Raw genomic sequence first — 19,596 nt, forward strand, 5'->3', positions numbered from 1 at the left:
TGACAGGAACACAAATCATTGAACTTTCAATTGAAGACAAACAGAAGGCAATCTGTCTTATGTGTCCCTGTTCTGTTCTGCCTTCTCTGGGTTTGAATGACAGAGAGGATTTCCTCCTGTTCTGATGGCTGAACTGCCAGGAGGTGTTTTATCAGGGAGTGTTCTATTAAAGCTGTATGAACAATTAGCTGTAAAGTCCTTTTTTACTTTTGCAAATTTTGACATAAATAATTGAAAGTCTTCCTCTCTCCCTCCTTCCCTCCGTCCCTCCGTCCCTTTGTCTCTCCCTCCTCCCTCCGTCCCTTCCTCCCCTCTCTTCTCCTCTTCCTCCCCTCCCTTCTCCTATCCCTCTAGTAAGTTTGGGGGGAGACTTTGACATCAGGCTTACTGTAATTGCCCAGAAATGGAGAAGAATAACCTTCCAGGCTCAGGTGGCTTTACTAAGCAGGCTGTTCCCTCCACTCTGAGAAGTGGAAGCAGGTGTCACAGTCCACACTGAGAGTCCTGAGATGAAGCAGACTGCTCTTTTGTTGATCCTGGCAGCCTTTTCTTCATAGCACTTACTCTGGTTTGAAAATGACATATTGTGTGTTTCCGGCGAGGGTCTATCTCCCCTACTAGACTTGGAGTCCCATGAAAGAGGGGATCCTGCTAGTTCCCTGTCTGCATCTCACCAGCCTTAGGCCTTGAACCCAGTGCCTAACACAAGTAGGTGACAGGCAAGCATTTGAGAGTGAAGGAGTGCCACTGAGCCACACTTGACCTCTTACTTCTCACTTCCACCTGTGGCTCCCTGTGGCTTCAGGACTTGTCCCACTCTCATTACTGTCACATCTGGCTACCTGTTCCCTGCCTCAGGTGACTGGTGCTCACTGCCCTGTGCTGATCATGAGAGAAAGCTGCAGCTCAGGAGAAAAGTATGTGGATAGGAGATTTGTAGTAATTACATGGCTGTGTATGCGTGGAAACTCGGTGTACTGAACTGGTAGAAAACATTATGTTGAGCCAGTGAAGTCAGAAGAATGCATACAGTTCAGCAAGCTGATGGGAGAAACAGTGCACGTTAGGAGATGACGTTTATCTTTCTGAGAGCACAAGGGTGAGGTGAGCCCAGGACACGGACATGAGCAAGTAAAGGAGAGGATTGGCTTAGGTGACAGACCCCAGACTCCTCTGGTTGCCTGAGTTACAGACCCCTCTTCTCATGAGAATGAGGTTATTATTAGAAAAAGACACAGACAAACCAAGCAGAGTATGACTGGGGATGGAATGGGAGGAGGCTTTGCTGGCTTCTGTGTGGAGAGAGGTATGTGAGTTGGAGAGGCATTTGAGTGGAAGTGGAAAGTGAGAGAGACAGAGTGAGCCTGGTGCTCTGGGGAGTATCTTGGGCTAGAACTTTCTGTAGGTCATCCTGCTGGAGTGCCCACAGTCAGTCTGAGTGTCTTAAGTAATGACGGGCCTGGGTTTCCCTATGTGCTGCTGCTGTAAGCAAAGGCCCGTGCTGAGAGGTGGCCTGCTCTGTTCTCGTGGGACCTCTGAGATGGTTTGCCAGCAGCTCTGGCTTTGTCTCCTCTTAGCCTTGATTTCCCACCCTATTCCTTAATGCTACCCAGGAAGATCAAGAAGCCCAGTGAAGCTGCACTTGGGGAGCAGGTGTGACGAAGGGTCACCCTGGCCACCTTTCACACCAGTTGAAATTATTTACAGTTAGGGCCCCTTTCTTTTTCTCCATCCCTGTGGCCTCATATGTGAGGCCAGCTGCTACTGACTGAGTGAGCGAGCACTTCCCAGGGTCACCTCTTTGTGCAGCCCCAGGAGAATGGAAATGCAGGAGCCCTTGGTATGGTCCCTCTGGGTTCTGAGGTTTTCTTGTCATTCTGTCCTCCAGAGCATGACCCAGGCCAGAGATGGCCTGTTAAATTCTGCAGGTGGCCTGCCAGACAGAGCCCTAGTCTAGTTCAGTTCTCCTGGAAGCAGAGCTGGAGACAAGACCTGGATTCAGGTGCTGATCCCAGGAAGCTGCAGTGAGGCGCAGGAGAATGAGATGTGACAGGAGGGATGGTGGGAACCTGGATGGGTTTCTGAGGAGTGGGGAGATGCACCAGAGGATGGGACATTTATCTGCCAGCTTCATCGCTTTTTGGTGGACAGTTGTCCTTTCAGGTGCTGATGGCCCTCTTGTGCTTGCAGACTGCCCTGCCCAGGAGGCTGTTCCTCTTTTTTAGGCCTCTGGAGGAAGCCCTTAGGCAGAAGAGCAGAAACCTTGAGGCAGTATGCACACAGTTATCCTCCCCCACACTGTGAAGTCTGGGGTGGGCCCAGGGCAGGGACATGGGGCCACAAGTTTGCCTCACTGGGCTGTTCTTGCTGCCCAGGAGCTGCCAGCTCCTGGCCTCTGTTCTCCCACAGCTGTCCGTGATGCTGTCCTGCCACCTCAGGCCACTGTTGGCTGCTTGGTGCCAGTGTTCCCTGCTGTGTGCAGATTCCACATGGAGCCTCTTCCCTGACACGATTGTGCTAGATTCTTGAAGCCCGATTATGAAGCGGGCTTTATTTTCTGTGTCTTTCAGATGGAAAACCAGAGACTTAAGGTTTTCTGTGGTGCTCATATTCATGTGAGCTAGGAAGTGAAAAATTCAGGAGCTGAACCCCTGTCTCTGACCCCACATTCCTTGCTATAAGGGCTCCCCACCTGATTATGTGGAGACATCATGCAGAAGAGCTGTTCTCTGAGAGTTCTTCGTGCCTCCAAGGCCTTTGGGTGTGCTTTCCCACCTGCCATTCATCCTTTAAGAGCCAGCTGTCATGTGGCCACTTCTGTGAAGCCTCCAGGATTGCCCCTGCCATTCGTCCTTTGTGTTTTCCCAGCGTCGCAGACTGGTACTACAGTTCCTTTTGCACTGTCATGTCTAGCTGTGTTAATTGTAAGTTCTCAATGGAGGTAGCAGTAACTCATTCCAGCTGATCCGTGAGCAGCAGTTAGAGTGCTTGTACTTGTGCCATGGATGTGGGCACCCAGTAGTCCTGGGAGAATCTTCTCACTCCTGCATGGCCTGCTTCCCCAAGCGAGTCCACCAGTGCCTTGCAGTGCCTCTTGAATGTAGACATTGCGTATGGCTCTGGCTGTGGGCACAGCACAGCGGAAGGAACATGCAGTGTGGACTTGAGTTACCTTTGAACTGCCTTGCTTCTTGCTGCATGACCTTGAGCATCTTTGCACCTGTTTCCTCATCTGTAAATTGGGAATTTTCTTCCCATGAAGGAAATGAAACCGAGTCCTCAGCTCAGTGCTGGGCTGTTAAGTGCTGCCTCTGAACCCGCCGCCCACCCCTATACACCAGTGGCTAGGAAATTGTTGTTGACTTTCTTTGCCTGTGAGCTGGCAATGTATGGAGAATGAGATTCGCCCCACACCTGCTTCTTGGTTTTAGCTCAGTCCTCCCGTCAGGAACACTTGCATTAAGATGGTGTAGGTGTAGGTGTTGCTGGCAAACACATCTTGTGGATTATCTAGTAATTAGCTGAATGAAGGTTCCAAGTGACCTTTGCTGAGGACACCAGTCTGACAAAGGGCTTCCTTGGCTCCCAGAAATGGCTGGCACCTCTACAGGTACTTGCAACTCTCAGCCAAGCTAATCCCTCTGCCTAATCCCTGGTTACAGGCTCAGCCTGGTGTGCACTGTGGGGAGCTGGCCACGGTCCCCACCTGCCATTTTTTTTCAGTGATGATGGTGCATTGCACTGAGTTTGGCTGCCTTTCTGCATGGAGGAAGAACTAATTCTGAGCTGAGAGACAGTATTGAGCATACAGGAGGATTTGGAGACTCATCATTTCTTTGCTAGGCTTTGGCATCAGAGGTTTTGGATTAAACTTTACTCTGTAGAAGATGATGCTGACGTTTCATCAAAAGAGTTGGTAAGACTTGGGGTCCCTCAGGCCACATCTGCTTAAAGACACCACTGTGTATTAGTATTAGGAGGAGAATAAAAACCTTCTTGGAGCTGGGAGAGCTCACACCTCATGGATACTGGGCTCAGAGCCCCTGATGACCTCTAAGGGAAAGATGAAAATGACAAGGTTGTTTGCTGCTACTCCTTCATCCAGGGCATGACAGACATTATTAAATCAGTCACTGCGCTCTGAGACAGCCCACTTCAATCACACTTGGCTCTCCAGTGAAAATCTGTCTCTTATCTTTTCTATCTCTGTGAGCCCTCAGAAAGTCACTTTCCAGCAATTGTCATTGTCCAGCATGCCAACAAATGATTCTGAGGCCAAGTGGCAATAAGCTTTGGCACAGCCAGGAAGAGCATTATGACTGTGATGATGGGAAGGTGTGGTACTGATGCCAGCAGGGCTGGACCATGGAGGCTGGACATCCACAGTGTGTTCCAAGGCCAGTTCTGCTGGTTCTGCCATCTCCATTCTATATATGCTGTGGGTGGCCATCATAAGAATAAATGTTAGGTTTCAACATCAAAAACTGCAGCCTGGTGGAGAATGCTTGGCCTTAAACTTGGTTCACATTCAGAATGTTTCAGCCTTCTGCATCTGCTTCTTTGGATATGTGGTAGAGCCTCATGTACTTTGCTAGCCAGCCTTGATAGGGCCCAGCCTGAAAAATGGTATTGAAAAAAGCGTTTAAAAATAACTTGGTGCTATCGTATGATTTTGTTCATGTGCACATAGGAAACAGTAAACACAGACATCTGCGGTGGTGAAATGAGACAAAGTCCAAGTGCCCGGGTCCTAGAGGGCAGGTAGTGTGTGTTCATTGGTTTTGTTGGCAGATGGCACTCCCAGGGTGAATGGACCCATCCTGCTGGGAAGGTCTGGTGTAGCCTCCCTGGAGCTGCATCGAGCAGTGTGGTTAGGAGCTTGGCATGTGGATGAGGTGGGACAGGGAGGAGGCTTTTCTAGAAGTATGGGGAGGGTGTGCTGTGTCTGAGGCACAGACTGTACAGCACAGAGGGAAGCCTGACTAGACAGAGGCCGGGGGAAGAGTCCAGAAGGTCATGCTTGTGGTTTGGTCATTGTACCACAGGTAGTGGACACCCGGTGCAGAGGGAGAGAGGGTGTGGTGAGGAGAAGATGTGTGTCCAGATTTGAATGTTCCAGAGGGTTGGGTGGGGAAGAGAAGAGAGAACAGTAAGGCCTCAGACTGTGTAAGGACTGAGAAGATAGTAACAGATGGTGGGGTGAAACTGATGGGTCAGTTGGCAGTGTCTTTTGGAGGAGGGTTGCTTTCCTACTTGTGGAAACATTTTGGCAGTGGGGACACAAAGGAGCCGAGATTAGAAGAATAAGAAGCAGCCAATTCTCTCAAGGTTAGGGTGGGGAAACTGTTCAGGAAGAAGGAAGTACATACATAAAGGTCCTGAGGTAGAGAGAGCATGGGGTGTGTAAGGAATGTGAAGAGGGTGAGTTGATTAGAGCAGGCTGTGTGATGGGGAAGGCAGTATAAGTCAGGCTGCTTGTGCCTCTAGGAGTTTGGCATAGACTTTGGGTTAATAGAATACTAGTTAGGAGGGAACTGGTATGTAGTAGGGACTTATAAGTATACCTGGGAATCCTTGTTGTGCAGACTTAGAGGTTTTGGGAAGTTTAGCTCTGGCCTGGTGTTACAACTTTGTGATGATTTAGTAGTTTTTACGAGTGTGTTCTTTTTGGCTGATAATATTTTCTTTAGCTTCTCACTTGGGAGTAGGCTGGCATTTGAAAGCTACACAGGCAGTCTGAGCATTTGGCTTGCTTTTGCTCATAGCATTTTCTTATTTTGGACAGTGCAACTCATCCATGCTTATTCATGTTCTCTACGCCCGCTTCTCCCACTCTGTTCTTGGGTCCTCATTGCCATCACGTGAATGAGTCCAGAACTTGTTGTGCTCAGCCTCTGAGGACCAGATCAGGAACACTCAGCATGACTTTTGGAGATACACTAGCTTCTCATGAAGTGGAAAATGGATGGTTCTGCAGGGAAGAGTATAAATAGTCAGCCATGTTTTAGCCTCAGAGTCTCTGTCGCTCAGCTTTGTGCAAACTTGCTTTTTCCAGCCAGTCATCCTGGAACGTAGAATGGATTGAGTGACACCCCATTTGCACACACCTTTGTCCTTATAACAGTGTGCTTTCTAGTTGCTAAGTGCCACATCTGCGGCTTGTCAACTCACTCAGCTATTGAGTGGCATCAAAAGATAACTTGCTTGTCATCTTGTCTCAGGTCAACTAGCTTATGCCTATGGAAAGAGGAAGAGCAATGTATGTAGGCAAAAGAGAGGGTCCTTTCTGAATGCTTGCTCAGTGAAATACCTTTATAAGTTAATTTTTTTTAATCATTGCACTATTAAAACAAGATTTGATTCTCTTTTGGAAGGGCAGAGCATCCTCTGGAGCTCTTGATGGTAAGCATCAGAAAACAGAATGCAAATTGGCTGAAGAAGAAAGGGGCTGAGTGAGCCATATGACCCAGGTGGGTTTCCACTTTGGGGATGGTTGGATCCAGAATGCACCTCCACTCCCCTCTCTGTGTGGATGTTGTTCCTAGACAGACTTCTGTTGGCTGACACGAGGTAGCCACAGCAGCCTCACACTTCCCATCTTCTCAGTTGTGTCTAGTGGGAAGATAGCTTCTCAGCTTCCAAATAAAAGTCTCAGGTTTGAGTCTCACTGGCTCAGATAGCTCACTGGCCCAATGTGTGCCCACCCCAAGTCAGTCCTTCTTGCTGGGGACAGCATGGCTTCATTTTCCAGCTCTGAATTGCACATGGGTTAGTCAGTCTCTTGTTGCTGTGACAGAATACCTGAGAGAAGGACAGATTTATTTTGGTTCATGTTCTCAGAAGTTTTCAGCTCATGCTGGCTGGCTCCATCATTTCTGGGCATGTGGTGAGGCAGGGCATCATGGTGGAAGGGCGTGGTGGAGCAGAGCTGCTCACCTCATGGCAGGAAGGAGTTGGGGGACAAATTATAGCCCCTAAGGACATGCCCCAGTGACTTCCTCCACCTGGGCCTGTCTCTTAAAGTTTTCACCACTTCCCAAGATAGTGCCACAAGCTGGGGGCCAAGCCTTCAACACATGAGCGTGTGGGGAGATTTCATTTCATATTCAAGCCATAACCAATGCCCATCCCTGGAGGGTGGTGGGTGGACAGGTTAGTTCCAGGTGAGCATCCTGGGGAAAGTATTCTTGCTGAAGGAAGAAACAGCAAATAGCTCTCCATAAGATGCATCTCCCTCCTCCATGCTCCAGGGGCTCAGCCTAGTGCTTTACTTGTTCTGTGCTCGGAATCCGGTTATACACGGCCGAAGAGCCTGCAAGTTAGGTTATACAGAAGGCAGCCAGATGGCTGCTCTGGCACTGGACACAAGTTGGCCAGAGAGGGCACTGTGGTTACTGGGTTCTGTTCCCACATTGGAGAAATCGGAGGGTTTCTCTTGCTTTACAGATGAACATTTTTACTTCCATAGCTAACTTTCCACAAAATGTAGGATTTGATTGCTTAGGACAAGGTAATACAAAAAGAGAGGGTAAGTTTAAGCAACTATTAGGACAGGTGCTCTACACAGGATGTGGTGCTTGGTGCAGAGCCATGGCACAGTAATGGTCAAGAAGTTTTGGTTCTTAGAGCTGAACCAACCAGAGTCAACTAGCTCTGCTACATCACGTGACCCCAGCCTGTGTGCCTCCCCTCTCCATGCCCTGCATCTGCCCTTCAATAGGGGCACCTTATTATTAGGACTAGAGGGTTGATATCATAGTGCTTAGCACATAGCAAAGGTTGAGTTTGTATCAGCTATTATTATTGCTGCAGTCAGTATCAGTAGGTTCCATATCCGCGGATTCAGACAACTATGGATTGGAAATATTTGGAAAAAAATGGTGTCTGTATTGAGCAAATTTTTCTTTGTCATTGCTCCCTAAACAATATAGTGTAATATCTATTTACATAGCACTGACCTTGTAGTAGGTGTTATAAATAATCTAGAGAGGATTAAAAGTATGCATGAGGTTGTGTGTAGGTTCTCTGCCATTTTATGTAAGGGATTTGAGCTGGGAGTTTTGGCATCAACTGCCTGTGGGTACTGAGCGACAATTCTATCGTTAGTAATAGTAGTGGTTTTGGGTAGAAGGGTCTTGGTTAAAAATGTAGTTGAAGGATTACCTTCATTCATTGATGAAACATTAATTGGGCACCTTCTGTGTGTCAGCCCTGAGCAAAGTGGTACCTGGAATGCAGATATGAACAGGTGGCACATGTTGTTGAAGAGCAGCCAGTCAGTCTAGAGATGAATGGGGAGGGAGCTGTGATTGGGCCCAGAGTGACGAGTGCAGGAGGGAGTTTAGCCAGGATGCTCTGAGTGCCCAGAGGAAGAAGCTTGCCCTGGGACAAGCTCTGGCACTTCCTGGCTGATCCTGGCTGAGCCTTGGAGGTGGAGGAGTGAGCCTGGTGAAGATGGGAGGAGGGCTCTGGGGGAAGGCTTGAGGGATGGGGTCGGGATGTGGCACTCAGTCTGGACAGGGCTGATTAAGATCATTGAATCACTTCTTCATAGCTTTTCCCTGCCTGCTTCCCAAGTGGCACCTCTCTGTCAGTGGACCAGATGAGGACAAATTGTTACATAAACACAATTCCTGGAAAGTGTGAGAATCCCATGTGCTTTCCTTGCATATAAGGTTCTGTGTTTATTTGCATGATTGCTGTTACCAATAGCTTCAAGCAGCAGAGCTGGTGTGCATGGATGTGTTTACAACACGGAGAACATGATACACTTTTATCACATGCTTCCAGAGAACCCAATGTCAGCTTAATACTGTGTATTTAATCACCTAACTCATTTTTGGTCTGTTGACATCAACGTTTATTTTGTAAAACATAACTCAAGCCTGACTATGAAAATGCAAATGCTTCCACTCTTGCTTTGGCTTGTGTGGCGCTCTCCTTCCATGGGCTCAGCCAGCAGTTAAGGATAGTGGTAAACCAGGGATACTCCATTACAGCTCTCCGCATGGCTCATTAGCTTGATTTGTGTCTTTTTGCATTCTGAACAATTTTTATTTTATGGAGGCCCTACGATGAAGTGTTAGCTTTGCCAGGAAACTGCCTTTCTGGCCAGCTTGCGGCTGGTGAGGCTGGTGTTCCCATTTGGAAATGAGAAGGCCATGTGGTTTTTCCTAGTCTCCCTGACTCCTGAGAAATCTGGTTCTAATGGCCTGTGACTCCTCCAGCTGGTTGTCTGGTCCAGAGTGGGAGTCATTCCATGGTCCTTATCTAAGCTCTGGGTCAATCACAGAGAGGTGACCAGAGGGGCCACCTGTCTGACCATCCACTCTGCCCAGGTGTCACTTCATGGAGCCTCCATGGGCCCCAGTGGAGTTCTGGGTACTTCTCATTCCTTCCCTGCCTTGCGTGGCTGCCTTTCTCCTTGGCAGAGTTAGTTCCATCACCATACCATGACAGCCACCACTTGTTAATTGCCCAGGGTTGGGAGGTATGTTGATCTGTTAACACCACCATTTGTAATGGCTCTTATGATCAGGATATCCTGAAATCATTGAGTGTCTACTATGTTTCAGACATTCCTTTAATGCTCCCCAAACCCCAGCAAGGTGGGAACTAGTTATCAGTGCCTGCTCACAGATGAGAGGGCTGGGTACAAAGAAGTTAAGTCACTTGCCTGGGAAACAGCTGGGGATAGGGGATGAGCCTTTCCTTCCCTTCCTCTGCTTTTCCTCCCCTCTTTCCTCCCATAGGGTCTCCCTTTGTAGACCAGGCTGGCCTTGAACTCTGATCTCCTGCCTCAGCTTTTTGAGTACTGGGATTATAGGTGTGTGTTCCCACACCAGGCTCCCAGTGTTTGTTTTCTAGATATAGTTTTATTGGGACAGTGTTATACTCACTCCTCCAGTAACTGTCTGTGGTGGCTTTCAAACTACAGCAGCAGGACTGAATAGGTTCAGACTGTGTGGCTCACAGAACCCAACTTATTTACCACCTGGCCTTTAGCAAAAGGGTTTACTGGCCTCTGTTTCAGAGTTCAAGTTTAGTCACCATCCTACACTGCTTCTCAAGGAAAAGGAAAATCAGAGTCCTGTATGTGCCAGGCAGTTGGAAACAGTAGTGAGTTGACATTTTGTAGTGAGGAGGCAGTGATCATGTAGCACTTTAGAAAACACAAAAATGAATGTTCACACACACATGCACACACACACAAATGCGTGAGGTCTCTGAAGGAAGAACACTGACTGTTTTGAAAACAGAAAGCAGTGTGATGGAGGGCAGGGGTTGTGGACACTCCTGTGTGCTTTTTTTTTGTCGGGGGGCAGTCCTGGGGTTTGAACTCAGGGCCTCACACTTGTTAGGAAGACACTCTACCACTTGAACAATGCCTTCAGCCCATGGATGTTCTTGTGGAAATTACATTTGAGCTGATGGAGATGGAGGGAGGAGCCTTGGTGGGAGATGGAAATGTATGTTTTTAAACTCAAAGTCTGGAGACCAAGGGTTCTCTGAAACAGAATGGTTTATTGAGCCATTACAGATGCCAGAAAAAGAAAGACCCAGGTCCCAGGACACATTCCCATTCCTACCTGTAACAGGGCTAGCTGGCAGTTGGAAAATGTCTGTGGGACCAGAACTAAGAGCACTGTTGTGAACTTTGGGGAGCAAAGGCATCAGAAGCTGCCTTGGTCTTGGATGAGAGGATGAGCTAACGTGAAGCCAATCCAGTTTTGGGAGACAAGGATGTCTACAAGGAGAAGTACCTGTAACTTTTGGATTGGTTGAGGTTAATAGTCCAGAAAGCTTAGATATAAACAGGGCATGGTCCTAGTGATCTGCCACTGTGAGGTTTAAGTCAGGGTTTCAAGGTAGAGTCTTGTTTTGTCCAAAGTTGTTACCTGATTAACTCCCTGCACCCCCCTCCCCTGCCCCGTGCCCCATTTTTTGGCCTAATTTAGAACCTCTCAGAGTTTTTCTTTTATCAGTACAGAAGCCCAGGGATGAGTGACAGGATGTAGGGAAAAAGACAATTCTTTCCAGGCAGGAAACTGAGGCTCAGAAGGTTTTAGGGGTCCTGGAGTAAGGTAAATGATCCCACAGAGAGTTGAACCCAACTTTGACTGGCTCTGAAGCCCATGTTATTTTTCCTCCTCTGTATTCCTCTGCTGCAGAGTCCCCACCTCCTCTCATGCCTCACTTCAGTTGGCATGGGGTTCCCAGGATGAGACTCTCGGTGTGGAGCCCGGACACCATGTAAGTCTGCAGCCTTAGCACCTGCATCTGGCCACCTCCTGGAGAGTGGCTTCTCAGATTGCTTTCCACCTGCATCGAAGGGAGGCAGTACGACCATATTCCTGTTTTACCTCTACTGCTAGAACTTTTTAATGATAACATCTTAAGTTATTATTAGATAGTTGCATAAATCATTTCACTGAATTTTGGTAGATTGCTCTCTGGAGAGCTCTTTTAGAAGGTGAAAGAGATAGTTACTTGAAAGCTGTTTTCTCTGCCTTCTGCCATTCAGAGAAAGTGCTGAATGTTGGTGCCTGGAGTTGGAGTTGGGTGGGGAGGGTGGTAATCTGTCCCTGAACTGAACCTGTTGAAGGAAACATTCAAAGGACCTGCCTCCCCACCAATGTCACAACAAATGAAGAGTGGCTTTGGAAGTGATCTCAAAACTTTGGTTTACTGCCAAGGATGAGGTTTCTGTTTGAAGTGATGAAAATGTTCTGCTTTTGACTGTAGAGATGGCTGCACAATTCTGTGAATTTACTAAAAAACTATTTAATTGCATGCTTGAAGTGAATGAACAGTATCACTGATGTAAAACAATGACTCTGCTTTAAAGGAAGTAAGAAGATGGCCTATTCTGAGCTAAATACGAGTGAGGTCTGGGAATACAAGATTACCCTGGGTAGCACACTCCACTGTAGAAGAGACTACATGAGCTTTTGTAGTCACAGAACAAAATACATTGGTGAGGTCATCAGGTAGGTGGGCTGCAGCAGAGTGGGGAATCTCTTCTGTAGGATGTAAATGTTAGCACATTCTTAGCTTTAGGGTTGGTGGAGACCAGAGGTCTGTCAGGCCTAACCTATATTGCAGGAGTTTAATCTAGTAGTCCTGAAGATGTAGTCAGATCCAGAGGATAATGAATGGCCTTTACCTAAGACTGAAGGTAGCCCAGGATAGCTTTGGCTCTTGCTCTTCAGTGTTCATCTCCATGTGATTGTGGGTGAGGTGGGCCTTTGTATAGCTCTGGCTGTGAGACTAACGTCTGAAGTGGGGGACAGTGGAGGCAGGAAAGCCAGGGAGGAAAGGGTCTCTAATCCAGGGATGCGTGGGCTGTCTTTGGGTACAGTGGGGGTGGAGATGGGTACTTTTTGTGATATGTTTGGGAGACAATCTCCTGGGGACTTCCGATGGGTTGGTTATGAAGAAGGAACTGTGGAGGCTAGGACTGTTGATTAAGGGACTGAGTGAGTGGTGGGTATACTCATGTGTATGGGTGAGAGCTATGTGGATGGAGCTGATAGGTGCCCTCCTGTTTGTACTACCTCTCAGACACCCAAGAGGCTCCAATCTCTGGATAGACAGTATAGGATTTATTTATGACCCTGGAGCCAGGTGAAGAATCATGGCCAGTGCTTTGAGGTCCTTGGAGATCAATGTGGCTTTTGTATCTTAAATCACTTGGGCAGCTTGGAGGAGTGGGAGGGCCTGCCGCTTGTTACAGGTTCTGCAAAAGCCAATATGAATTCTTCAAAGTCATTTTTGGCAAGAACAGACTGGTTAGCTCCCATCTCAGACTCCAGAGAGCAGATCACCAGCCTCCCTGGTACACTGTTGGCAACACAGAGCTGCTGCTGCTGGCTCTCCAGGGAGCCACCTGGAGCATCTCCTGTGTGCTCCTGAGCTGCTGAAATTATGGGCTGGGAGCAGTAGTGGCATGAAACCCACCAGGAGCAAGTGGCCCACAGTTCGTCTAGTGACTAGCCTGACTGCAGAAAGTGAGGACAAGAAGGTCCTGTCCTGCCAAGATAAGGCCTTCAGAGATTTTCAGTCTGATGTCTGCGTAGAGGAAGGGGAGGGAGAATCCAGTTGGTGCTGCTAGGGTCAGGACAGGACAGGTGGGAGGTAGGAGATTTGCCACTGGATTTTGGCCACCTCTGTAGCAGCTTTAGTTCCTTGCTGACCCGGGCTGGGCTGGGAGAGGAAATAGGCTGACACGACAGACCGCCTCCTGTGGCCTTCACCAATGGTAGGCACAAAGACATTTCAGAGCTCATTGAAAACAAAGGGAGGAGTTTATTTTCTACATGATAACACTGTTGGTGCTTTATGAATAATGTGTAATAAAAGGATTAGGAGGTCAGAAAGTGACCTGAGTGGAACATGTACCACATAGCATGTTCAAAGTTTCTGAGTCCTTCTTCCTCCTAGCAATCAACAGCAGGTTGAGGAGATTTTGTGTCTGGTGGCTTTTCTCTTTGGATTTTTAGAGGGAGGAAAATGGTTCTATAAACCAAAAGTATTGTTAATATTTTTAAAACCTAGTTCTGTTGGCCCCGAGGTAGGAGGGTTAGTAAACAGCTTTAGTGTTCTCGCCAGAGAGGTCTAATGAGAAATTGTAATTATTCTTCATTTACTGCTTAGGGAACTTTTAAAACAAGCTTGACTTGGGAATAATTATTGGGAATTATTCTGTTTTTAGAGTTGATATTGAAGAATTATCTATATCATTACCAATCCATTACAAGGTTGCATTTTACTTGTCTCCTCTATTACAAATTTATAGCAGGCACTGGCCCCCAGTAAGAACTGGGCTGCTATTTGTTATAGATTGAATTATATCCCTCCACAATTTCATATCTGGAAGCCCTAACTCCCAATGTGATTATATTTGGAGCCAGGGCCTATAAGGAGGTAATTAAAGTTAATTGAGTCCGTAAAGGCGGAACTCTCATTCAGTTGAACTGATGTCCTTATAAGAAGGGGGCTTGTGCTCACAGAGAGGGTCATGTGAGGACACCGTGAGAAGAAAGATGTTTGCAAGTCAGGGAGAGAGGTCTCAGGAGGCACCACACAAGCTAATACCTTGGCTTAGAATTCTAGCCTCCAGAACTGTGAGAAATAAATGCCACTCCATCTGTAGTGTTTTGTTGTAGTGGCATGAGCAGACTGATATGCTATGGTGATGTCTTTTCTCCCACTGGCTAAGAGGTGTAGGTTTAGGTCATGGCTCCACTGGTTTACTAGCTTGTGTCTTCCTCTCTCCCTCCTTCCCTCCCTCCCTCTCTCTCTCCCTCCCTCCTGTTGGCAGGCTGCTGGTCACCACTGGGGATTCAGCAGAATCCAGTCAGTTGAAATTATCTGTGCCCTCATGGAGCTCACATCCCAGCCAGGCGAGCTCCATGTGCCCAGGTTTGGCGGTGTTTTGGCTTTTTTCTCATCTAACTTTTCTGTACTATTGAGCAGTACTACCTAGTGATAACCCACAGTTCACTTTATCTCGGGCTTCATTATACTTACCATTTGGGAAGTTGCTGATCTAGGCTTTATGTCATCTTGGATCTCATCTGATCGGTATTCATTAAACATGGCTGAGGAAACCAAGGGCAGGAAATACCAGGCTGAAGGTAATAGATGCTACATGCTTAACATGTAACATCTTACATGCTTAACATGAAATGGGGACCCTCTCTGGATGAGCATCTCCTGATTACGGGTACAGCAGCAGGGTTGGGTCAGTTCTTCTGCTCTCTGTTGTTCACATTCCCCTTGGTCTGCCATGGTCAATAAGTTATGAAGGATAGGCATTAGTGTGAGAAAAGTGGGAAGGTGTGGGGGACTTGAATCATGCTCATTTGAGTGATGCTGAGATATCCATTGTTCATGGTCTCATATACTGTAACAGTCAGGATGGCAACTAAACTATCTGGAGTCTGCCAACCAACCAATCTGGTTTTGTCATCTGTTAAGTCAACCCAGGATACAAAGTTCCAGACCTCCTGAAGAAAATGGCCACATGGTCATGGAAATGATCAGGAAGCTTGTTTAAAATAGGCTTTTTGGCCCTTTGTTTTGAAGACAGAGATGAGTCATGGACGGTTGGAGTCCTCTTCTGTTTACCTTCCTCCTTACCAAGCAAAGGCAGTGCTTTTTAATGGGGTTCACCTAGCTTTGTGGACCCTGAAATATTCAAGCTGTCAGATAGTCTGTAAAGTTTAGTCTAAATTGAAGGGTTGCACTTGATGTAATTTGGGCGGAGCATATTTGGCTAGGTGGACACATGGACTTTTGAGTTTCAAGTCATAATGACTTTCTAATACTGTCTTGAGAAGGTTGTGTGTAATTGTGCTATAAAGCAAAGGAGTTATGCTATACCGTAGTGCCTTCATCCTGTGTGTCCTTGAGAGGCTCTGTATGAGGAGAAAAGGATAAAGAAATATAATATAAAAGAGGTTAAGTCGATAACCCTGTAATATGAATTTGAATTGGGATTTTCAATATAAAACTGAGGTATTTTGTTTTAATAATAACAAGACTGCTGCAACAATATATGGTAGACCCTTAGTATCTGCAGATGTATGGTTCCAAAGAGACTGCTGTTGAGGAAAAACCTCGAATGCTCTAGATGCATAGTGTTCATCACTCTATGGCAGATGCCTGATTCATTTTCCTGCTGCCCAACTTCCACTAAAGACATGCTGCCTTTCAGCAAACCTCACTTTCTCACTTATTACTTAAATTAAGTGCGTTATGTGCTGCCTTTTTGGTTTGGGGGGGTTACCATAACTTTTACCTTGCGTTTTGGGCACCATGTGCTTTTTGGGAGGTATATTTTCATAAAATGAAGGGCAGGGAAGTACCCATTAGATTGCACAATGATTTAAACCCGATTGATAGTACTGTGGACTGACTGAGAGCTTCTCCACGCCCATTGAGCCATGTGATGCCCATGTGGAAATTAAACATTTTTGTTTTTGAAATTTCTTTTGATAGTTCTTGGTTAAAATCACAGGGCTTACTGTAATTGCTAAGAGCAAATGAAATTTGGCTTCTCTGTTTTCTTCCATTTTTGAAGAGTGTTCATGATAGGTCAGCATTACCTGAGCTTGTAGTCAAATGCACTTTTCACTTCTGCTGTAGTCCTGGTGTGACATAGTGCAGTCGGCTTGTGGTTGATGCTCCCTGCCACTCCTCTGTTGTCTCTTGCTAGTCACTTGGGTTATCTCAACACTAGTCTGTGATGGACCCCACAGGGAAGGTTATGGGAAACAGTATTTCTGGAATCCTTACATGTCAATTACTAGTTTTGGCTCTTTATACTTGAAAATCAATTTCATAGATCTCAAATCATTAGATCACATTTTCTCTGTCTTCCAGAAATTACTACATCTTGTTAAAGCAGTGCTGTCAAAGCTGGATGTAATTTCATTTTCCCTCCCATAGAAGGAATTCTCTCCCTGGAAGGATGGGTGATTTGCTAGAATGTGTCTCAGTGTTGGCCATTCAGGGTCAGTGTTCCTAGGAAGGCTGAGTGCTCTTGGGAGCACAGTCTGCTTCAACAACAGAGGCTTTCAAATTGAGGTTTAGTAGCTATTCCTTTGTTCTTCCTCTCCAGGGGCTTTTCTTGTCTCTGTGTTGGATTTTATTTGCCCATCTTCAATATTTAATCACTTTCTTATAATTTTTAAAAAAAAATCACTTTCTTAATTTCCTTTTAGTTTTTTTTTGAGAAAGATTGTTCTTTTTTCACCTTCTGGCTGTTCCTTGTAGGTTGGTCTTCGTTTTTGAAGTGTTCTGTCTAGTTTCCTGTGCTTTGTAATCACACCTCACCCAGTTGTGGAATGTCATTTTGTGTCTTGCGCTGTTTGTGCCTTGTCTCTTGGTTTGTTTTGAGATAGAGGGTTATAGTTACATGGGTATTTCTGGCATGTTTTCATTATGGGGAGATAGGTGGTTGTTGTTCTTCCTCTCCCTTCTTTTCTTCTTTTTCTTACAGAAGTGTGTGGACCTTACCTGGATCCCTGTGCTGTGTCCTCAGGAAGCCAACCTCTGGGAGGGAGGTGAGGCTGAGGGACCTGTGCTCCCTCCTCTGCCATCTTTCCTAGTGTCTAGGCATCTGGCGACTTGCTTTCTGAGATCTCCTGGCTCAGTTCTTTCCTCCCCTTCATCTCTAGTGTTTCTGCTGCTCAGATGTGGCTCTGTTCCATAGCTCCTGAGGGCCAGCTCTGTACCTGAATGGCAGGGAGCCAGGCTTAGCCCCTGGCCTTCTCTCTGGTCCCCTTGAGCTCCTCTGCTACCAGGAGGAGGATGCCTTCTGTTCTCCCACTGCTCTCACCTGGCCCAGAACTAGGGGATCTGGTCTCCAGGCCTCCATCAGGTGCCCTGTTGCTGCCCTCTGCAAAGATGCTATACAGCCTTGTGGCTGCTGTTTTGTCCTCACCTGCTTACGCTTCAGGGAGTACTTTGTCCCTAGCTTGTCCTAAAAGCCTGTGGACTTTTGGTTTTACTATCTAGTTGCTCATTTTTTTTAATGTAGGGATTTAGAGAGATTAAAAAAATGGCTCTGCTGTCACTGCCATCTTCCCAGAATCCCATTTTAAATAGGCATTTTTAATAATACTAATAAATCCCCCCTGTGTAGTAATCCCACTGGACAAAGCTCAAGGAAGGAGGCTGCCAGGGAGGGTGAAATTGAAGGCAAGCAGGCAGTTGGTAACAGGCCAGTTGATTACAGTGGATTAGAGCTCATTGTGCCTCACAGAAGTGATTACTCTGATGGTTTCTACCAGCGAGTTCTAGTTCCAGCAGTGCATCCCAGCCAGGAGCTGCAGAGCATGCATGAGGGGCCACTGAGTGGTTCCTGCAGCCCAGGGCAGAGTAAGGTACTGGAGCCCTGCCCCTCAACCAGTCACCAACAACCCCAGCGGCCTTATCTGCTACCCTTTAGTAGGACAGAAATGTCATTGTGAACCTTACATATGGATTGCTTTATTCATCAAACATTACTTATTTAAAAAAAAATCCCTTACTTTTTAACCATGAGAATTTCAAGTCCTGCTGACAAGAAGACTGTAGAGTGAACTTGGATTCATGTGTCCTTCACCTAGATTCAACAGCTGTCAATATTCTGCACATTCGTCTTTGTCGTCACTCTTTTTTTCTAAATAAATAAACCCAAACATAGATGCATACATGTATAGGCATTGGAAGGTTTGAAGTTGTTTCCCCTAAATCTGTCTGCATTCATCTTCCAAGAGCACATCCTCCTACACAGAAAATCAACAATACATAACATCTAGCCCACAGTGCATTTTCAAACTTCCCTAAGTATTCTTTCCCTAGATTCATCATCTAAGCACAGAACATACCACCTTTGCCTGGGATGCCGTCAGACCTGCCTGAGTTCTTTGCTGGGCACTGCATGGACATTGGGTATACAGAGACCAGGCAAACCCACATTCTCGCTTTTTTTTTTTTGCGGTGCTAGGGCTTGAACTCAGGGCCTTAAGTTCAAGGCCTTGAGCCACTCCACCAGCCCTTTTTTTTGGTGAAGGATGTTTTCACAATAGGGTCTTGTAAACTATTTCCCCAGACTGGCTTCGAACTGTGAGCCTCCTGATCTTTGCCTCCTTTGTAGCTAGGATCACAGGCATGAGCCACCGGTGCCCAGCCACACTCTTGCTTTTAAAGGAGGTCATGGTTGAGAAGCAGCAATGATATAAGTAAAACATTAGCGATGCAGGCTTCTTGGGGCTTTCTGCTGGTAGTCTTGTTTCAGAGAGTTTCAATTTACCTTCCTAATAGAGGGCTTCCAATTCCCTTCTGGTCTTCAAACTTATCATGTCTGGTCAGCTTCCTGGGATCCATCAGAATACAGTCATACTTGGGCACTGACTGTAGAAAGCCAATTCGTGAGACCTCCAGGCAGAGGAGCTGGCCCTCTTTCTGCCAGGAGCCTGGAGACCAGAGGGCAAGTCTTCCCATTTGGAAGCATCTCACAGAGTTTCTCAGCAATTTGCCCTCAAATTGTGGGGTGGAGTGGATAGAGCAGTGGAAGGTTCTAATCATGTGTAGAATAGCAGTAGTAACAGACAGTGAGGAGCCTGGTTTTCTTATGGCTTTGTCAACTCTGGCAGTCATTAGCCATCAAGGAGAAAAAAATTGTTTCCTTCGAAATGTGGTTCACTTGGCTAGGTCCTTTGGGACTTATTTTTGCAGCAGTGGCATTGTGCATATTTGAGCAGCCGATTTGCTGTGGGTGCTGACCCGTGAGCCACCACAAGTGAAGGCTGTTTGAGTGAACCTGGCCTCAGGATTCTGTGACGACCTAGTTTAACTGCATGGCTTTGCTGTGGCTCTGAAATTCCCAGCCATGGCTGTCTGTGGAGTTGGTCAGACTCCAAAGTTCTGTGCAGTGGGGGTCTCCAGCTGGAATGCCTACATGACACGGGAGTGTTGGAAGTGAGGAAAACTGCCCACATGAGAGAGACAAAGGAAGGGGATCTTGGGGAACTGGGAAGCACTTTCCCTATCTCAAGGAGCAGTGCTTGCTCACCACTAGCCCAGGGTTGCCTCATGCCCCAT

At 46.8% G+C, this 19,596-nt stretch overlaps 1 protein-coding gene across 7 annotated transcripts in view; it reads left to right on the plus strand.

Moving 5' to 3' along the window:
- Positions 1 to 19,596, plus strand: part of Snx29 (sorting nexin 29) — a 459,033-nt gene that overhangs the window by 128,137 nt on the left and 311,300 nt on the right. For 2 of the 7 annotated variants that reach the window (XR_012443246.1, XR_012443247.1), the window contains exon 14: positions 17,009 to 17,072. The exons of the other annotated variants lie outside the window; for them this stretch is intronic. The gene's annotated coding sequence lies outside the window, so the exon portion shown is untranslated. The remainder of the gene's footprint in view (positions 1 to 17,008; positions 17,073 to 19,596) is intronic. 7 annotated transcript variants of the gene reach the window in all.

The sequence above is a fragment of the Castor canadensis genome, chromosome 17 (assembly GCF_047511655.1).
Source record: "Castor canadensis chromosome 17, mCasCan1.hap1v2, whole genome shotgun sequence".
NCBI lineage: Eukaryota > Metazoa > Chordata > Mammalia > Rodentia > Castoridae > Castor > Castor canadensis.